This window comes from Miniopterus natalensis, chromosome 6, assembly GCF_054644295.1.
Source record: "Miniopterus natalensis isolate mMinNat1 chromosome 6, mMinNat1.hap1, whole genome shotgun sequence".
Taxonomy (NCBI): domain Eukaryota; kingdom Metazoa; phylum Chordata; class Mammalia; order Chiroptera; family Miniopteridae; genus Miniopterus; species Miniopterus natalensis.
In genome coordinates this window covers 19,196,110-19,210,126 of record NC_142086.1, presented here as the reverse complement: position 1 = coordinate 19,210,126, position 14,017 = coordinate 19,196,110, and the positions used below count along the sequence as shown (strand labels likewise).

Here is a 14,017-nt window from a genome sequence, read left to right as displayed (position 1 = left end):
AATTATTTCATATAAAGAAGATAACTTGTCTGAGACTCAGGATTAGCCATAGACTAATGGACTTCCTTGAGTGGTAAGCAAGGAAGATATGTCTGTGATTTGGAGTAAGAAAAAAACTGTACAAATCCTTCCTCTACTTGTCTTGGTTCTCAGAGAGTCTTTCCTTATTCAGAAAGCCTACTATTTACATTTTTATGAGTGAATGTCCTAAACCAAGAGGATGGATGAAGAAAACTTTTATGTTCCTATTAGAGCTGAAGAAAGGTCATGCTTCCAGGAACAGCCAACAGATCCATCAAGCTCAGGGAGATCAACCAGCAGAGTCCCAGAAGCCAGCCATGAACACCACACGAATCTGCTAAGAAGACCACTCACTTCTCAAAGGCAACCAAATCACCTACACCCAAGGATCAGAAGGAGGGCTTAGCTTCCCCTGTCCTCAACATCAAAAGATTATAAAAGCCCCCGTTACATCCCCTCAGATGCCAATTTGAAGAAGAGCAGGAACAATTATTCTCTAAGAACTAAAGGTCATACAACACAACAATTTAAATTACTAGAGCTAACAAAATTTTGTATTGGTCAGTACTAAATTTTACCCTGAACATAAAAGTGAGGCTCATGACTTTTCAGTCAATTATAATCAATATAAAAGACCAACAATTTCTCCGTGCACATGAGTTATAGTGTGATTAATTTTGATACTTTACACATAGTCACAGGATTAACTTTTCTAAATCATATATAATGCTTAAGTCCATATGCTGCAACAAATTTAATATTCCAGAAAAAGCATTGAGACCCATTGTCATTTTATATTTTCTTTTGTTATTCAAGCTTAATACCATGGATGTGTAAATTCTCCATTAAGCATGTTTTTCTCCTAAATAAAAAGGATTACCTTCAAGACTGCTCAGATGGCTAATCCACTTATGCTGGGTTTGGGGGCTAATCTTTTGCTTATTTTCTTGCATGTTCTAAAAAGAATGTTACTCCATAAAATTATACCAATGGAAAGAATTCTAATAGGTCACAGAATAACTTACTTTGCTTCAGACTGGAAACATATTCTAAAAAACACTTATTTATCAATATTATTAAAATATACAGAATACATGTATCAAAATTAACAATCACCTAAGTATTCTAGTGACTATGCTTATAACCTAAACATAAGAATATTTGAAAGATGAATACCACCTCAATCGCACATTTATACCTTCTAATATTTTTACAATTTTATTAAAATAATAAGTTTTTAAATTGGTGCTAGATCTCTAGTAGTTTTCCTTTTTTTTAAAGCATGGTGTTTTACCCAAAAATATGAACTGAAAATGCACATTTTATTCTTCACATTGGGTCAAATAGGATAAATTCATGCCTTATAACATCCTTCTAAGACAAAAAGCTTGCAAGTACACATGTAGCATATCTCTGAGAATCCATGCACAGGTTCAAAAGTTCACCTCTAAATGAGTGGTGAGATCGGGGTTGCATTAGTATTAGATCATATGGCAAGTAAAGGCAGTGCTGGGAAGGTCACCATTTAAGTAATGAATTGATGTTGCTGAAGAAACAGCCTAACAGACATCTGTGGCATTTCAGGGAAAAGGAAAAGAAACAGCCATGGGCCTGAAATGAGTGTGTAACTGGTGTATTTGAAGACTGGTAAGGAATCGAGTGTTGCTAGTGTGGAATGTGAGAAAGACAGGTGAGAACAGAAAGGTGACTAAGTGCTATACTGCATGATCTTTGGCTTTTACCTTGAGTGAGATGGAAAACCACTGGAGGATTTTGAACAAAGTAACATGAAATCACCTATGGTTTTATCATGATTAATGTGACTATTTTACTAAGAAAATATTGGAATTCAGAAGACAGAATATCAGTGGAGTGCCATTGCAGTTCCAAAATCATTGAAAAGACTGTACTGAAAAGTTAGGTTGTTAGTTTCTAAATTTTCAACTTTTTCTTTCTTTCTTTTTTCTTTTTTAGCTTAAAATGTATTCATTCATTAAATTAGATTTTTAAAAATAATTATATTTTGCTGTGCACATACTTTAGAGCAGAATGACCTGAGTGGCATAGAGATCAGAAGACAGACCTTATAAAATATATTCATAGTATGTAATAGGCAGGGAAGAAATTATGTGTTCAGGAGATCCTCTTTGTGCAAGTAACTTAAAGATGAGTGGAGACTGTCAGGCTAAAAGTGGAGGCAAAAAAAAAAAAAATCAGAAAGTCAAGAGAGTAAGTGTGAAGACTCAGAAAGGAGAAAGATCTTGGTACAGTCCAGAAAATTTAAAGAAGTCAAAGTGACTGTAAGTAAAAGGTGGAATTACTAAAAGGCTTGGGGTGAAGTTAAGGATCATTAAAAGACCTTTAAATCATTGTATTAATTTCATATTTTATCCCGAAAAGTGGTGGATACTCACGAAAGATTTTAGCAAAGAAAGCTTCATTATTTCATTTATTTATTTATTTATTTATTTATTTTTAATTACTCTTAGAGTTTTTGAGGAATGAAACTGAGATGACAAAACAAAAGTAGAAAAGAGGAAATGAGTTAAATATCATAGCAGAGGACTGATACCACCTGATTTAAAGACTTACTATAAAACTGCAGTAATCAAGACAGTGTGGCAGTGGTGGAGAAGAGACAAGTGGATCAACAGAACAGAATAGAGAGCCCAGAAATAAACCCACATAACTACAGTCAAATAACCTTTGACAAAGGAGCAAATGCAAAAATATTGAGAAAAGGCAGTATTTTTAATTAATGGTGCTGGACACCCTTATACGAAAACAAATTAATTTAGACACAGAATGTATACTCTTCAAAAAAAGTAATTCAGAATGGATCATAGACTTAATGTAAAATATAGAACACTAAGACTCCTAGGAAATAATATAGGAGAAAATCTAAGTGACATTTTAGATATAACACCAAAGGCATGACACATGAAAAAGAAATTGATAAACTGGACTTAATTAAAATAAAAATAAAAATAATAAAAAACTTTTGCTCTCATAAAACATTGTAATGTAAATGAGAAGACAAGCCACCAATGGAGAGAACATACAACTCTACAAGTGACCCTAATGTAAACTATGGACTTTGAGTGATTATGATGTGTCATTGTAAGTTTATCAATTGCACCACACTCCGGTGAAGAAGGTGATGTTGGGGGCAGGAGATAAGTGAGAAATCTGCATATTTTCCCCTTAATTTTGTTTTACTAAACATGCTTTAAAAATATTTTTTATTAAAGAGAAAAATATCATTGCAGTTCTCTGAGAAAGAAATGATGATAACTAAAATTAGAAGAGTAACAATGGACACAAAGAGAAATGCAAGGATTCTAAATATACTTTGAAATAGAATTTAAAGGATGAATACTGGTTGGATGCAGTGGGTAAAACAGAGGAAGGAATTAAGGATGAATACTTTTTCTATACAGTATACATAGTAAATTGTGATGGCATTCATCAAGATGGGAAAGGTTGGGAAAAAAGCAGAATCTGAAGGGAAGGACAAGACTTCAGGTTTGAAGGCATAATTTTTATGATACCTATGAAGCAAGCAAAGGAATAGTAAGTTGGCCAGTTGTCTCTACAGGTAATGGGGGGGGAATCCTAGATTGTCTTTCTACAGAGAGTATTTGAAAACATGAGATTGTGGCAATACTCTAAAGAATGGAAAGAAAAGGAGGAACAGGATCACTAAGACATTTCCACATTTTTGCACATTTAAAAATGGAATAGCTGGCAAATGAGCTTTAGGAAGAGCCTTGACAGAACTTAGAAGAAAACCCAGAAAGAAAGAAATGTACATGTGACATGGTGTTCCCAAGAAGAAACAGGACCGTGTCATTATGAATTCAGAATACACAAAAGCAGGACATAATAAACTTTTTCAAATACAGCTATAAATATAAATAAAATGACAATTTAAAAAATATTATTTAGCTTTGAAATATGAAAGTCACTCATCTTAGCAAAAACAATTTTAGAAGATGAAGATGTATCAGTGGGAGGAGTCAAAACAGTATCACAGTCAAATTTGATGTAGATGCACATCCTTTGAAAAGCAACTAAAGTTGTCGGATAAGTTACAAATTTAGTTAAGCTCAAAATAAGGCATATTCTTAATGAACAATTAAGATGAGAAAATTAAAGCCAAAGTGGCTTTGATTTAAGAACCCAGCTTTATGAGTTTAATGCTTTCCCAAAATCAAGAGATGTAAACTTGGAAAGTAACACTCGGATATTTATTAAAATAAATCGTAAAAATCTCACAACCTAAAATATATGTTTCTATGGCAACTTAAAAAAAGGTTTCTGCTTCTAAGATGTAGATTAAAGTATAAAAGGTCAATAGACAAGATAAAATTATTACAGCTATGCCTAACTCAAAGTTAAAGCAAACTATGATGATTATCATTCAGGTAAGGTATGTTCCAGTGTAAAGAACTGAATTGTATCCCTCCAAAAAGATATGTTTATGTCCCAACCCCCAGTACCTCAAGAGGTGACCTTATTTAGAAATAGGGCCACTGCAAATGTAATTAGTTAAGATGAAATTATACTGGAGTAAGGTAGGACTCTAACCTAATATGTCTAGTGTTCTTGTAATAATATCATATAAATAAAGTCTCAGAAAGAATGTTATGTGAAAATAAAGCCAGAGATCATCAGAATATTGCATTTCCAAAGCAGTGCCAAAGATTGTGGTAGCCACCAGAAGTTAGGAGAGAAGCATGGAACGGATTCTCCCTCTTAGCCCTCAGAAGGGACCAACCCTGACAGCAACTTGATTTTGTTCATCTAGACTACAAAACTGTGAGAAAATAAGTTTCTATTATTTAAGTCACCAGTGTGTGGTACTTTGTTACAGGAGCCCTACGAAACCAGTATTCCAAGTGTAAACTTCATATCATCTAAATTACTCCTGCAGTAAAAAATCCAAAATGGATTTATAATTGGGTTATCATAATGGGTGATATTTTACCAGAGGAATATTTAAATATTTAAAGATTATACAGAATGTCAAAATTACAATTTTAATAATTTTTAGTAGATATGCTTAAACTCACAGATTATGAAGGAAAAAAATCACAAGGTTTACATATTTTAACTCTATTTTCACTGTCCATGTGACATAAGAATCTCCAAGTCACAAAATTAACATAAAAAAGTTTTTATGTGAAATTTTAAAAAGTCAAATTCAAAACTGTGCCAAAGTAGTGAAATTTTACAATCCTGAGTTTATATGATGCACATAGGAAAAACAAAATAGGTTAAAAATAATAATAAACAAAATAAAATTTAAAAACTTGATTTAAAAGGTCAGATTAGAAATTACCAAAAAAATTACTTAACAAAGTAGAGTCTCTTCTTTGACACTCCATCTTATCCTTAAGTAAAGTAGCTATTATATATTAAAATATATTTTATGTGATATGATTATATGACATATGACATGATATATTATATTTGCTATTCCCATGTTCTTTGGAGTTCTCTTTACTTTCTACTAGCCAATACCTTGTAATTCTAATTTCCTGTTAATTATTGTTTACATTAAACTCTCCCTGTTCAAATTACACTATTTTTTCTCTTCTTGTTTTAAACAAACTTGTATAAAACTAAAGAGACATAAAGGAATATATAACTTCTAAATAACAAAAAAGGAAATAGGAATACAGAAATATTAACTTTAGCACATTAAATGAAAACAGAAAAACACAGGAAAGGAAGCAAATAAACAGTTTTATATACTAAGGTGTTTAAGATGACAGAAATAAAATCAAGAAACTCAATAATGGCCATCGATGTAAATATTAAAATCACCCCCAAAAATACAAAAATCATATTAGAATAAAGTTAAAAGTAATCAGACAAGTACCAACCCGGGATTTACTTTATATAGGAAACACCTCAATTAAATATAAATTCAAAATAATAGGATACAAAAATATAACTCAGGAAAAGTATTTACACAAAAGATGGTGCAGTAAATTTAAACATTTTATTACCAAAATAAAATAATAATTACTTTACATGTATGAAACAATATAACCTCAAAGATATATAAATTCCAGGCCGATGATGGAAAGAAATTGACAAGTTCATAAACAGAGTAGCACTACTCTCATCGACTGACACATCAAGCAAGACAGAATTTGTTAAGGATGTATTTTATTAAAATATAATATACACACAGGAAGCTTTAATCTTCATAACTGAATATCTCAGTAAATTTTTACAAATAGAACATGCTTTCTTAAACACTATCTGGACCAAGTTGTTGAATACTATGAGCACATCTGAAGGGGTCTTCTTGTATGACTACTCACCCCACCAAGATGACCACTATCCTGATCTTTATGATCATAGATAGTTTTTATATAAGAATATATGTAGGTGAAGGGATTAAGCAAAAAGAACAATCAAACAACAAAAAATAACTCATAAACACAGACAGCAGCATGGGAAGGGGGGTGTGGGGAGGTAGAAGAGGGTAGAGGGGAAATAAATGGTGATGGAATGAGACCTGACTTTGGGTGGAGAACGTACAATACAATATATAGATGATGTATTATTGAATTACACACCTGAAACCTATATAATTTTATGAACCAATGTCACCCCAATAAATTCAATAAAAAATTAAATTTAAAAATATATTATATATAGGGTCACCTCCTTCTTGTCCTATCTGCCTGCCTGTTGCCCGTTACTCCTGACTGTAACCTCAATCCCAGGCTGTTGCCTTCCCAGGTGTTCACTGCACTGTAAAGGCAGAAGCTCTCCAGATGTCTCCCAGCAATGACCATATTTTTATCAGAGTGTCACACAGAAACACCAGTGACATCCCCGAGAGAGCTCCAACAACCTGAAGACATTTACTGAAGCAGCTGTGTTAAGTTTCCATAACATCTGCTATCCAGCAAAAGTGAAAAGTGACTCTACTTGGACAAAAACAGTTGAAAAAGAAATACTAATGAATATCTGTGGGATTATGAGACCTGACCTCAGTGCCATTCTGGGACCCACACGTGAAGGCAAATCTTCATTGTTAGATGTCTTAGCTGCAGGGAAAGAGCCATGAGGATTATCTGGAGATGTTTTGACAAATGGAGCTCCTCAACTTACCATTTAACAAGTGTAATTCAGGTTATGTGATACAAGATGGTGTGATGGGAACTCTGACAGTGAGAGAAAATTTATAGTTGTCAGTGATTCTTCAGCTTGCAACAACTATGATGAATCATGAAGAAAATGAATGATAAACATGGTCATTCAAGAGTTAGGTCTGGTTAACGTGACAGATTCCAAGGATGGGACTCAGTTTATTCATGGTGTTTCTGGAGGAGGAAGAAAAAGGGCTAGTATTGGAATGAACCTTATTATAATCCATCCATCTTGCTCCTGGAGGAGCCCACAACTGGCTTAGACTCAAGCTCAGCAAATGCTGTCATTTTGCTCTTGAAGAGGGATATCTAAACAGGGACAAACCATCAGCTTCTCCATTCATGAGCCTCATTTTTCTGTTTTCAAGTTGTTTGACAGCCTCCCCGTTTTGGTCTCAGGAAGACTAATGTTCCATGGGCCTGCTCAGGAGGCCATGGGGTACTTTGCATCAGCTGGTTACCACCGTGAGCCCTATAATAACCCTGCAGACTTCTTCCTGGATATCATTAATGGAGACTCCTCTGCTATGGTATTAAACAGAGAGGGCAAAGATGATAAAACCAAAGAAATTGAGGAGCCTTCCAAGAGAGATAACCCAATCAGAAAAATTAGCTAAGTTTTATGTCAACTCTCCCTTCCTCAGAGAAACAGATGTTGAGTTAGATCAATTCTCAAAGGTTCAAAAAATGGAGTGTGGTCTTCAAGGAGGTCACCTTGAGTGTAGTCTTCAAGAGTGTAGTCTTCAAGGGTGCTACCTTCTTCTGTCATCAATTCAAGTGGATTCAGTTGGTTGGAGCATCATCCTGTACACCAACATTTACAAGACTTGAGGTACATGGTAAAACAATTTTTTCTACCTTCTTTCTCTATTTTAATGAAGGAAATTTAATGTCAAACATAGAAGTGTGCAGTAATACATATGTTAGGGTGAAGTCTAGTCTAATCACTTACTGATGTCTCCAATAACTAGATTTCTCTCTTGGCCTCTTATCCGTGTTTTACTTTCATCTGGTTCCATAATGTTTGGTCCCTTGGGCTTTTTTAGGGGTGGAGGGGGGGAGAGTTAAAGGGAGGCATGTGATAAGATAATAGAGTTTTGATTGTTGGGGTAAACTTCAAAGCAGGGGATGAACATCACCAAATATTTAACATCTCTGAGCAGTGATTGGGCTGAATTATCTTTCTTCTTTGCTCAAAAAAATGAGTCTATTCTTTTCATGGCATTATTAGGATTATGTATGCTTGGAAGCACTCAACAAAATCAATTGCATGTAATACACTTTCTTAATTAAAAAATATATATTACTCATTTGCTCTGGATAACTGAACAAATTCCTGTCATATAGAACTTGATTGGAGAACCTTTAAGAGAAATTATTATTTAAAAATTTGGTGGCTTACTATTTATTTACTGAAGTATTATTTATTTTTATAACTATGAACTTAAAGTGGTTTTCTTCATGACAGCAGTAAAAATAGTTGTTTTTTTAGGTATTTTCATGTTTTGTATGTATGTTTATACATATATGAAATATTACAACCAGAAACTTTCTTTAGATTTATATAAAGTGAAGAGCTTTAAAACCAAAATAGATTAACAACAATTAAAATAAAACATTTAACATTGAAAATTTGTGCTATATATTAGCAATCATAATTTAAACACTTAACAAATTGAATTTCATTCATTGCATTAACAGTTTGACTGTCAGTGCAACGAGGTCTTTAAAAAATCACACATGAAGTATAGGGAAAGCCCTTAGAAATTTGCTGTATACAAAGCCTTCACTGATAAGTAAAAACACATTAAGACTGCTTGAATGTGGTTTTTAAAATATAACTGATCGCTTTGCTTATATTTGGAGATCATATTTCAATTTTATTTTAAATTACAGAAAAGGGTTCTCTGGGCCCAATTCCAAAGTGTGTGTGGAGGCTTCCTGACATCAATAAACATTCTCAAACATGAAAATTTACCTAAGTTTGAACACTATCTACCCAGAGATTCCACAGGAAAAGGGTTTGGTCACACATGGTCACCCTCCACCTTGGTAATAATTGACTAAGTCATTGGCTATTGACAATTGATTCAACCACAAGCCCCCTCTTCCCTCCCTAAAAATCAGTGGGTGGGATTGGAAGTTCCCATATTCTAATTAGTTCTCCTGGCAACAGACCCCCACCCTTGTATGGGGTCCAAAATTTACCTCATTAATGTAATAAAATATACCTATATAACTCTCAAGGTTTAAAAAAGTTCAAGCTTTTAATTGGACATCTCCATCGATATCATTATTATCTAAACAGCAGATATCACCAATATTTAGCAAGTTTAATTTTGGAGGGTAATGGTTAGAAAGTAAAAGAAATACTAAGACTCCTAGAATTAAATCATATTAATGAAGATTCTTCTCTTTTGGAAGAATTCATCTTCCCTCAAAATGGCAGCTGGAGAAATCTCAGAGCAGTGCAAAAAGAGGTAGACATGTTTTGGGGCAAATACATGCAAAATCATCACCATGGTTGGTCTTCTCTGAACATGAAATCTTCTGATATGGATGATGATATTTAACCAAATATGTAAACATTAATAATTAATTTCAGGTAGAATACTATTATAAAATAAATAGCTAAAACATTGTCTAAAGGTCCTTCTACAAAGAAAGCAAACTTGTAAATGTTTTACTGAAAAGAGGCTGAAATTGAATGCCTACCATTTATATATGTACAACAGTCAATATATAAATATCAGGCAGCTACTAACAAACAGTAAACCAGTCCTTTGTGGATTGCGATTGCAGAGACTAGAATAGAAATTCAAACACAAGTGCCAGTGGATTGATTAGATTATGCAAAGATCTTGTAGAAGTTGGGTAGTATGCAGGTCTATCTTTAAGCATAAATCATCAAAATGTAAACACTAAGTAATCACTGAAATATAAACACTAAGTAACACTAAGGAGAATGATTGCTCTCTCTCCCAATCTCTCTCTCTCTCTCTCACACACATGCACAGGCACACATGCATATCACGCACAGACACACATTCACACTCAACATGTTTCCTTGGAAATCTAAGTATTTCAAAGAACTTAATGAGCCCATTCAAATAGTCTCTAAAATGTAATCAGTCAGGTAAAAGCAAATTCAACATCTATTTTCCCAAATAAAATGAACAGTTTTGTTCATTCACTTATAAGAATCTATCCTTAATGTAAATGAAGAAAAGTCACATTAGAAGACAATTCTGAACTCTTTGCTCAGAATCTAACATCGAGAAATTCATAGTATTTAGATAGTTTCAATAAATAAAATTAGAATTAATGTTGAAGAACCCTGGCCGGTTTGGCTCCCTGGTTAGAGTGTTGGCCACAGACTAGATAGCTGAGTGTTCAATTCCTGGTCAAGGACAGGTACCTCGATTGCAGGTTCCTCCCGGTCCCTGGTCAGGGAGTGTCTGAGAGGCAACCAATCAATCAATGTGTCTCTCTCACATGCTTTTCTCTCCTTCCCTCTCCTCCGTTCCTTCCACTCTCTCTAAAGATCAATGGAGAAAATATTCTCGAGTGAGGGTTAAAAAAAAGTAAAATAAGAGAATGATTTACAGCCTCAAAATTCTTAAAGAGATTCTCTTCATTATATTCATTTTTATTTTGACTCATACTCTCTCTACTATAGGCCATGGGTGTGTATTTGCTAGAGATTTGTTTAAATGTTTTCTTTAAAACTTTATGACGGGAATTCAAAATAAAAATGTAAAATTTAATATAAATATACCTTTGGTTATGACATAGCAAAATATCATTAAAAATTCTAGTCACTAAGAAAGCTATAAAAATAGAACTAACCACAGTTCCTGTTCTGATGTAAAGTTGCGAATTTATTCTATTGTGTGGAAAAAACACATTAAATTCCTCTTCATTATTTGAAACCATATGAGAATAAGGTTTTTATAATTATACAGATGACTGAATTTGTGATGCTAATTCAAGCATACAATAAGAGCAACGGTAAATAAATTCAGTAGGAGAAAGTATAAAATTATCAAGGGCAAATGTTAGAATTAAGTCAGATCCGCTTTATAATATTGATTATAAGAAAACAACGATAGTGGGGTAAAGAAATACTTCATAAGGTTTTATTCAGAAGGGTAGATACCAAATACACATATATATATGTAAATATATGTATGTGTATATATATATATGTACGTGTGTGTGTATATATATATATATATATATTACCTTTTAGGTACACACACCAATAAAGCAACTAGGGTACACATTATAATATGCTTCAGAAAAGATAAAAATTAAAATACATTAAGACAAGAAGATTTTATTCTTTTGTGCTAAAAAGGAAGAAGAGAAAGAAACTGGCTTGATGATGATACAACTGAAAATAAGAGGGAGCCACCCAGGAGCTCTTGGTGAGACAGAAAAAAATGCTTTCCTCTCTCCTGCCATAATTTCTGAAACTGTTTCTACGGGAGTCGCAGAACGTGTCCCTTAAAAACACTACATTATCATTATCCTTACGTTTCACCTTTTAAAACGCAATTTCTTCTCATAAAATTCATTTTTTATTAAGTAGGGCTAGAAAGTCATGATATATGTGCTTTTCTCCTGCTCCCTACAAACGCGCACATTTCTAATTGGATTGATCATAACATTGTTTAAAAATGTACTTGATGATGATCCCAAAACAATGCAGAACTCCAGCCAACCAGCCCCTGTGAGTTGATTGACAAGGCCACATACGCACAACCTCAGCTGCTTCATGGTGCTGTTCAATCAGTCTGTTTCTCCAAGCACCGCGCATTGCAAGCTCCAGTGCTAAGCTCATATCATATCTTTGACTTCTTTTAAAAGGTGTGCAATACAAATTTATTCGTAAAAAAGATACAGAAGGAATGGGCCAAGGTCCCAAAAACAATTCTTTTTTTTCATAATTTAACTCGTGTATTCACTATCGTTGGCCATCAAAAGTTTCTGATTCTCTTCAGAGCACTGGTAGAATTATACATCCCCACTCTTTTGAAGTTAAATTTAGACAAGATTTGTGCAATGCAGTGGTTCTCCAACTTTATTGTGCATCAGAATCTACTGAAGGGCTTGTTAAAGCATAGATTAATAGGCCTCAATTTGGTATATAGATAATCGAATAAATCTGTAATCTCCATCACTTAGGAACTTGTTAGAAATATTTAGAGATACTTAAACCCAGAATTTAATTCTGAAGCTAGGTCCAGAAACTTTGCATTTCTAACAAGTTCCTAGGTGATAGTGATATTGCTGGTATGGAGAACATGTTTAAAAAAGCACAGTTCAATGAAATGTGAGCACAAAAGTCTGAAATTTTAAAATCCAGTGAGTGACTTTCAAATCTCTCCCCTCTCTGTTTCTCTCTCTCTCTCACTTTTCTATTCACCATGGATACCTGCAACATCCACACACTGACTTCTCTGGCAGTCTGGGTTCCAGATATAGAAGACATGGAGGAAAGCCCAGGTCATGGAGTACGCACAGTACACATATAAGGTGGGGGAGAAGTGAACCTGATTATTTCAGGTAACTAAGATTCTTCAGGTTGTTGGCTTCCACGGCATGCATAACCTACCCAATTTCACAGAAAAATATGCTGTGCAATTTTTCAAACATCAACATGTTTCTTTAATAAGTATCTAATTATAAGCTGGAGAAAATAATTTCTGTATCTCTTTCCTTTCCTTGATTGAGTGTCTCAGAATTAAATTTGCACTCATTTCTTTATATTAGCTAGATTATACCACTTTCTATCCTATTTTTCAAGTATATAAGAAACAGTTGAGTAGGTAATTATGCAAATTGAAATAAAGTATACATTTTTATAGATCAGTTAAGCTTGATAAAATTGCCAGCATGGCCCAGCAGTTGAGCCTTGACCTATGACCCAGGAGATAGAGGTTCAACTCCTGATCAGGGCACATGCTTGGGCTGTGCGCTCGATCCCCAGCGTGGGGTGTGCAGGAGGCAGCCAATCACTGACTCTTTCCTCATTGATGTGTCCATCTCTCTCCCTCCCTCTCCCTTCCTCTCTCTGAAATCCACAAAAAATATATATTTTAAATTGACTTCAGTGGTATTTGGTAAAAATCTGATTTTGTATAACTAAAGAAGTTTGTTGACTAGTTGTTTGCATTGGCTAGGATAATAATTACTTAAAAGGAAAAAATAATGCAAAGCAGAACTATAATAGATCAAATACAATATATATAGAATCCAGAATGTAAATAAATAATATTGGTAGTTTACAAATAAGTCAATTTCATTTGGTGAAATTTAATATTAAGTTTAAAGAAAGTTATTAAATGTTTTCTCAAAGTCATCAACTATAAGGAAGTATTTTTCATAAAATATATACTAAAAACAAAGTAACATTTTGAAATGACTCTGGATAATGATTATTATTTATTTTTCAAGGCACAGATTTTTTTTTTACTTTAGAAATACAAATTGAAGAATCTATCACATCTCAAATTCTGTATACTGGCATTCAGAGAATAGTACTGGAAACATTTTAGCTACTATATAAAAAACAACTTTTAAACAAAGTTGATTTGACATATCTTGAAAGATCAAATTGTGCATATGAATCAGATTAATGTGTCTTAAATATCCTCCAATTTCTTAGGAGATTTTATCAGCAGTATAAGACCATACAATTCTAAAAGATTAAAATACAAAGGCCTAACAACTGAAAAGACAAGACAATTTTTTACTGTTAGATCTATCTGATTAAAGTACAAGAACAAACTGCATATCAAATAACCCTTGAAGTA

At 33.5% G+C, this 14,017-nt stretch overlaps 1 pseudogene; it reads left to right on the top strand.

Annotated features, from left to right (window-relative positions):
• The first annotated feature begins 6,818 nt into the window (after positions 1-6,818).
• Positions 6,819-8,027, top strand: LOC107528588 (broad substrate specificity ATP-binding cassette transporter ABCG2 pseudogene; annotated as a pseudogene).
• Positions 8,028-14,017: the final 5,990 nt, after the last annotated feature.